Source organism: Myotis nattereri, assembly GCF_964212035.1.
Source record: "Myotis nattereri genome assembly, chromosome: 4".
Taxonomy (NCBI): Eukaryota; Metazoa; Chordata; class Mammalia; order Chiroptera; family Vespertilionidae; genus Myotis; species Myotis nattereri.
In genome coordinates, this window is record NC_138079.1 from 104,526,884 (window position 1) to 104,534,873 (window position 7,990).

The following is a 7,990-nucleotide window of genomic DNA, read 5'->3' on the forward strand; positions in this document are numbered from 1 at the left end:
GGTATCGCTGAGTGAAAGAAGCCAATCTGAAAAGGCTGTATGATTTCAACAACATCCATTCTGAAAAAGCCAAAACTATAGAGACAGTAAGATCAGTGGTGGCCAAGGGCTTACAGGAAGGGCGGGAGAGAGGGAGGGAAAGGGGATTTGTAGAGCTGTGAAACTGTTCTGTATGATCCTGTAATGGCAGGTCCATGACACTTTGCATCTGTCAAAACCCATGAAATTCACACTCAGAGTGAGCGCTGTGTAACTATGGGCTTCAGTTAATTACAGGCCATTGGTATTGGTTTGTCAGTTGTAACAAGTGTAGCGATCACACCGTTCATCATAGGGAAACTGGAAGATGAGGCTGTAGATGCACTTTCTGCTCAATTGCTCTGTAAACCTAAAAATGCTCTAAAAATAGAGTCTATTATGGAAAGGGAGACAAAAAAAGAAATCATAGTATTTCACAAAAGGCTGTAAATAATGTTCCCACAAGGTGTAAGCACTCCCAACCTTACCAATAATATGATGCAACTGTAATGGGAGGGTGGAAAATAAGAAGTGGGGGGGGGCGTGGGGGGGCGTGGGGGGCGTGGCTATAGCTTGTTTGGCTCAGTGGATAGAGCGTCAGCCTGCGGACTAAAGGGTCCTGGGTTTGATTCTGGTCAAGGGCACGTGCCCCGGTTGTGGGCTCCATCCCCCGGTAAGAGGTGTGCAGGAGGCAGCCAATCAATGATTCTCTCTCGTCATTGATGTTTCTATCTCTCTTTCCCTCTCCCTTCTTCTCTGAAATCAATAAAAATATCTTTAAAAAAAACACACAATAAAGAAGGGGGGAGGGGGAGGGAGTCACCCGCATCCTCCAAAGTGGGACATGGGTAGGTGAGGCCTCAACTGGAAAGAAGCGATGTAAGCATGCCGTGCAGGACACACAGAGGCGACCGTTACTAAGAGTTAAACTGACTGTCTCGAAGAAGTGGGAAATGGGAGTGAGGGCTGCCCGTGTTTCTTGATCCTAAGCTATGGGCATGTTTAACTCAGATAAATATTAAAACCGCATTTACAGAAGGAGATGACCATCAGAGCAAGAGACGGGAGGTGGCAGAGCAGAAGCAGGAGGCAACTCCCTCAGAAGCTTTGCCCTGCGGGGGGCGGGGGCATCGAAGGCGGAGGTGGAGGTGCTGTGGGGGTGGTCCTGGGACAGAAGGAGGACGGGTGCGTGGAGTGAGGGGAGTCCTGAAGAAACAAGATCCCTTCAAACGCAGGGGAGGGGCCGGCCTCCGGAGGAGCCCGGCGTGTGAGGAGCTCGGTGGGTCTGTGCTTTGATGCCGGAGGCCCTGGGACTGCATCTGATCCAGGCTTCCCCAGCGAAGGGGGAGCCAGGTGTGAGGGGAGAGGAGAGGGTGGGAAAGGGAGATCCCACACCTTGCCACGCAGAGTGGGGTGCGCCAGCCGGCAGCACAGGCACCAGCTGCGGGCTGGTCAGGTGAGCAGAAGCTCGGGCCTCCCCGAGATCCCTAGGAGATTCACAGGCAAATTAAAGTGAGAAGCGCGGCCAGAGACTGGGAAAAGCACCTGCTGGCATCGAGGGCTGCGGGCGGCAGTGAGCGCCCCTTCAGACCGTGCATCGGAGGGGACAGTCCAGCCTGGGGTGGGCGCTCTGAGCGGTGCTGGCATCGAGGGCTGCGGGCGGCAGTGAGCGCCCCTTCAGACCGTGCATCGGAGGGGACAGTCCAGCCTGGGGTGGACGCCTGAGTGGTGCTGGCATCGAGGGCTGCGGGCGGCAGTGAGCGCCCCTTCAGACCATGCATCGGAGGGGACAGTCCAGCCTGGGGTGGACGCCTGAGCGGTGCTGGCATCGAGGGCTGCGGGCGGCAGTGAGCGCCCCTTCAGACCATGCATCGGAGGGGACAGTCCAGCCTGGGGTGGGCGCTCTGAGCGGTGCTGGCATCGAGGGCTGCGGGCGGCAGTGAGCGCCCCTTCAGACCATGCATCGGAGGGGACAGTCCAGCCTGGGGTGGACGCCTGAGCGGTGCTGGCATCGAGGGCTGCGGGCGGCAGTGAGCGCCCCTTCAGACCGTGCATCGGAGGGGACAGTCCAGCCTGGGGTGGGCGCTCTGAGCGGTGCTGGCATCGAGGGCTGCGGGCGGCAGTGAGCGCCCCTTCAGACCGTGCATCGGAGGGGACAGTCCAGCCTGGGGTGGGCGCTCTGAGCGGTGCTGGCTCGCTCAGTGTAAGCAGCGAGTGGGATGGCTGGTGGTTTGCCAGGCAGGAGGGGTTTCCAGGGGGCGGCTGGGGTGATGGTGGGCAGAACCCCAGCGGCTGGAGGTGGACAGTAGTGGCAGAAGGCGACTGGTGAGCAGTAAGTAAGCGATGGGGGCAGTGGAATGGGGGTCTCCATGACGTCAAAGAGCTGTTGCATGTGGGTACCAGAGTGAGTGATGAAGAGGATGAACAGGACTCTAGTGGTTTGGCTCAGTGGATAGAGTGTTGGCCTGGGGACTGAAGGGTCCCAAGTTCCATTCTAGTCAAGGGCACATGCCCGGGTTGTGGGCTGGATCCCCAGTAGGGGGCGTGCAGGAGGCAGCCAATCAATGATTCTCTCTCATCATTGACGTTTCTCTCTCTCTTTCTCTCTCCCTCTCCCTTCTGCTCTGAAATCAATAACATATTTTAAAAAGGAAAAAAAAAGAGAGAGGATGAACAGGGATGTAGAGGAGGACAAAAATAGAGACCTCAGAGAGTGGGGTGAGGTAATTCTGTCTGGGTATGAGCTGGGAGCCGCGGTCAGGGAGCCGCAAGGCCTGCTGTAGGCTGCCCGAGACCAGCGCCATCCTCTCCGCTGAGGTCTGTGCCCCAAATAGCTGAGGACAATGAGATGAGACAAGTTTATTTGCTCTGGGTGTGGCCTGGGCATCAGGGTTTTTAAAGCTACATTTATAACACGGAGCAGAGTTTGAGAAACATGGTTGAAGACAGAACCATGGTCTGACAGAGAGAAAGAGATGGTCGGGGGAGCAACGAGAAGGCACAGGGGCTGGCATGGGAGGGGGTGGCTGACCAGAGAACATGGCCTTGGGGAGCAGCTGGTAAAGGGGCGCATGTCCGGGTTGGAGATGAGCTGATGGGGATGTTGTGGTCTTCCCCTGTTGAATCAGGGAGTGAACAGGGTGAGAGAGACAGAAAGACAGAGAGAGAAGACAGAACCCAGGGGAAGAAAGGAAGGAAGGAAGGAAGGAAGGAAGGAAGGAAGGAAGGAAGGAAGGAAGGAAGGAAGGAAGGAAGGAAGGAAGGAGAGAGAGAGAGGTGGAGAGAGAGAGAAGAAGGAAAGGAAAGGAAAGGAAAGGAAAGGAAAGGAAAGGAAAGGAAAGGAAAGGAAAGGAAAGGAAAGGAAAGGAAAGGAAAGGAAGAAAGAAAGAAAGAAAGAAAGAAAGAAAGAAAGAAAGAAAGAAAGAAAGAAAGAAAGAAAGAAAGAAAGAAAGAAAGAAAGAAAGAAAGAAAAAGAACCCAGGGCCTAGCTGGCCATAGTCTGTCCTGCACTGAGGCAGAGAGACCACTAGAGGGAGCGCTGCGCGCACACATGCGGGACTGGCCCCAGCAGGCAGCGGTGGTATGGTTCAAGGCTCTTTTTCTGACAGCTTCTATGTTCCAAGTTCAGATTTTGCAGCCACGCCCCCTGGGTTGGACTCCAGGTCCCACTATTTCCAAGGCCCTGTGACCTTGGCCAGGTCACCCGACCATTCCGTGACCCAGTGTCACCAGCGGTCCAAGGGGCCCAGGGTCGCCCCGTCCTTCCTGAGGCTGGCGGGAGGATGGATGAGGCCCAGGCCACGCTGGGGCTGGCTGGGCGTCCTGGTGGTGGAGGAGGCTTTGCTACCGCCTCCATCTCTCTCTGCTTCCCCTGCAGCCCCTCAGCCCAGCCCTGCCCTGCCCTGCCCAGGCCAGAGCCAGAGCCAGAAATGGAGGCCAACCTTCTTGGTTAGGGAACAGCAGAGGCTGAGGTGGGGGCGGCCTCCGTGCCTCGGTTTCCTGCTCAGTCTTGCTGTTGCTCTTGTCTTGTAAACCTCACCGGTGGCTCATTCTGGCCTTGGTCTCGCCCTTCCGGCTCCCGGACCAGCACCTGCCCTCGCCTGGTAACCATACGACCTGTGGAGCAATGTCACTGCCTGGGGCCCAGGTGGCTTATGAGGGGTGCTTCTTCCCGGCCATTCTCCTAACAGCCCCTCCCCCCTCCCGCCAGGCCAGTGGTGTCCTCATCCTCAGGTGTGCAGATGCCCCCACCCCACCCCCGCCCCCTCGAGGCTGCGGGCCTCTCCCACCCCAGCAGCCTCTGTTCTGTCCTCGCTCTCACGAGGGTCTAACTAGCCAGCTCTGACTTTTAAAAAGTGATTTGCCAGTATTTAAAAACTCAGGATGTTGCATCCTAAGATCCGGATTTCTAACTTCTCTTGAAAAATTGGAAGCTCTGAGCATCCGAGTCCACATTCCCACATGACAGCGGTGGCCACGGGGGGGTGGAGGGGGGGTGGCGGGGGGGGGGGGAGCCGCCATTCAGATGGGTGTGGCTCTCCAGTTTACCACGGTCCCTGCCCAAGCCGTGTGCCCCATTCTCCGTGCCCCCTGGCCCCTGCGAGGATCTCAGTCACAACCAGTGTAGGGAGAACTGTAGGACTGTGCCCAAGAGGGTTCGTGCCAACATGCCCACACAGCAGCCTTGCAGCACTGGCCGCCGGCAGGCAGAAGTGCAGAGAGGGAGGGGTGGGGTACCCCAGAAACGAGAGCAGACCCTCAGGGACAAGGGATTCTGGAGGCCAGAGGGCTGCTCAGGGACCTCAGCTGCTCATAAAACTTCGTGGTCCAGCTGCCCAGGGCAAACTGCACGCGCGTGCGCTCACACACACACCACCCCACTGTCCAGTCCGTCAGCAGATCCTGCCACTCCTCGCCTCCCCTGCTCCCCCTGCGAGGAGCTGTCTTCTCCCACCTGGCTGGGTGCAGAGCCCTCCTCACTCCACTCTGACCCCCCACGGTCTGCTTCCCACAGCAGCCAGAGGAAGCCTACTGAGACCTAAGACACGCCTCCCACCTCACTCAGGTCAAAGCCCAGGCTCCGGTGGCCCTGAATAGACTATCCCCCTGGCCTCCAGCTCCTCCCAGGCTCCCACCTGCAAAGGCCAAGACTCTCCCCATGAGCCCCAAACGGGACAGTGTGTGCGTGGGGAGACACCCCAGCATCCACTCTCCTCGCTGGACTGGTCTGCCCTCCCCTCTGCAGCTAGTGCCTTCCAGGGTCCACCCATGGCCCCAGCCTGGGTCGTCCTGGCCCTTGCAGTTGCCAGGCTGCAGCTGCACTCAGTGGCCCCACAGGACTCAGCCACCTGGGGATGGTGAAGCGAATCCCAAGGGCAATCAGGCCTCGGGGCCTTTGCACTGCTGTTCCCTCGGGCTGGGTTACTGCACCTGGCCCCACCCCACAGCACAGGGCTCCTGCTCTCACCTCCTTCAAGCTTCTGCTCAAAGGTAGCCTCTGCGAGGACCTCCCTGTGCGCTCTGTCCCCTCCTGGCCTCATCGCCTCCCTCACACATCCCTTGACGTGTCTCTCTCATCAAACATTCCCTGTTTGTTGTTTTCTTCCCTCACTGGAATGGATGAGGGTAGGATTCTTCTGTCTTGTTTATTGGAAACAGTGCCCAGCACACAGGAGACACGAGATAAATATCTGGTGAATGAATGAATGAATGAATGAATGAATGAATGAATCAACATGTAAAATGAGGGCCATAACAGTGCCAAGTATGCACAGATGCAGGGGCTGGGGCCTGAGTCAGATCCTGCGTGTTGCACGGGGTGGCGGTGCAGTCGCACAGGGCCGAGGACCTGGGGTTTGGCGCTCTGGGGTTGGCATCTTGCAGTTCTGGTCGTTTCATCTCTGGGTCTGTAAGTGAAGTCTGACGGGACAGTGGAGCGTGCCCCAGGAGCTTGCCGCCCTCCCAGGTCCTGGCTGGCTCTCGGCACCCACTCCTTGCCCCCACCCAGTCACCGCTCTGTCCTTCGTCTGGCCGGGGGCTGGGCGTGAAGATTCAGTGTCAGGTGTGCAATGGGGTGGCCTGGGGCGCCTGCGAGGACCTGCACTGGTCCCACATGTATCCCTGTGCCCAAGGGAGCAGGACATTAGGTAGCAAATAAGAAAGACCATGACAGCCCTGGCCGGTGTGGCTCAGTTGCTTGGAGCGTCGGTTGGTACACCAAAGGGTGACGGGTGTGATTTCCTGTCCGGCACATACCCAGGATGAACAGGACCCTAGCTGTTGTGGCTCAGTGGAGAGAGCGTCGTCCTGCAGACTGAAGGGTCCCGGGTTTGATTCCGGTCAAGGGCACATGCCTGGGTTGCGGGCTCGATCCCCAGTGGGGGGCACAGGAGGCAGCCGATCAATGATTCTCTCTCATCATTGATGCTTCTATCTTTCTTTCCTTCTCCCTTCCTCTCTGAAATCAATAAAAATATATATTTTTTTAAATTTAAAGAAACACCATGACGGCCTGAGAGAGAGATCTGGGTAGGAAGGAAAAGCTTGTTCCTGCTTTCTGAAAGGGACCCTCACCGCCCCCTCCCCGTTCTGTGTGCACCGGCCCTGGTCAGGTGCTCACACCTCACAGATGTTGAGTGCTTCGCCCCTGGGAACTGCTGCTGTTATTCAGGACCCTGCAATTAGAGAGAAACAGGGCCCCAGCAGAGAAAGCCCCCCGGCTCCTGAGACAGCTGCTGGTCTTTCTCTCCCAGGTGACTGGCCCGGGCCAGGAAGAGAACATTCCCCGTCCCATGGCCCGTTTCCGGTCTGCATGTGAGCAGGGGCTGAGGATGAGCCGGGGCGAGGCCCTTCCTCCCTGGCCTCAGTGGTCTCATCTGCCAGCTGGGTCCGTGCCCTACACGTCTCCCTCTGGCGGTGACAGCGGGTGTGCACGTGCTCTGCCAACGAAACCATGGGTAGAAGTGCAGGTGGTGGTCATGGCTCCTCTGAAGGGTCCCTGGGTCAGGGCTCGATGTCTGCCCCCCGAAATGTCCAAAGAGGGTCTAGCTTTAAGCCTTGAGGGATGGGCGACAGGAGACCAGGCCTGATGGTGACTTCAGGCAGGTGTCAGCAGCGTACATGGCCCTGAGGAGGTAACTGCAGACCAGACCCTCGGTGGCTGCAGCCCCCGGTGGTCCCCACAGGTCCTGGGAGTGGCCTCAGTGGCTTGCGACCCCAATGGTGTCTGCAGACCTCGAGGGCACCCGGAAGCACCGGGCATCTCCTTCCCCTCCCTCCATCCGCCTAAGCCCCCATCTCTCCCAGCCTAGAATTTGAACAATTCTCCAGGATCCACTTAATTAGCCAAGCTCGTTAACTCCCACAGGCTTCTCCTCCCCACCTAATTAACTGACTTAATTAGGGCTTACGGGCCGGCTCCACCCAGCCCCCTCCTGCTCCTACCCTGCCCACCTCCTCCAGGCCCTTGGCTCAGCCACGCCTTGCCAGGCAGGGCACAGGGCATGGATGAGACCTCCTCCTGTGTCCCTCCCTTAGCCCCAGGGCACCAGGACAGTGCCCCTCCCCAGCAGCCCTGAGGCTGGAGTGTGAAGGGGGACAGGGAGGTGGGTGGGGAGAGGGATGGAAATGTCTAAAATGAAATCGGCTGTGAGGAGGCGGTGAGGCTGGCGTGGATGGATGGGCTGAGCGGCAGGCGGTTAGGGGCCTGGATTCTGGAGCCTGCCTGGGTTCGAGTCCCAGCTAGTGTGCGAACTTCAGCGAACGCTTCATTCTGTCTTAGATACATAATGACCATCCACCTCAGTGTTATTGTGAGGTTTAAGTGAGTTGATGGGGGGCAGACTCGAAGGGGTCAATAGGGGAGGAGGGAGGGCGAGAAGGGGACATATGTAATACTCTCAACAATAAAGATTTAAAATTTTTTAAAAATGAGTTGACCTGCGTAAAATGCTCAGAGCCCACCTGGCACGGA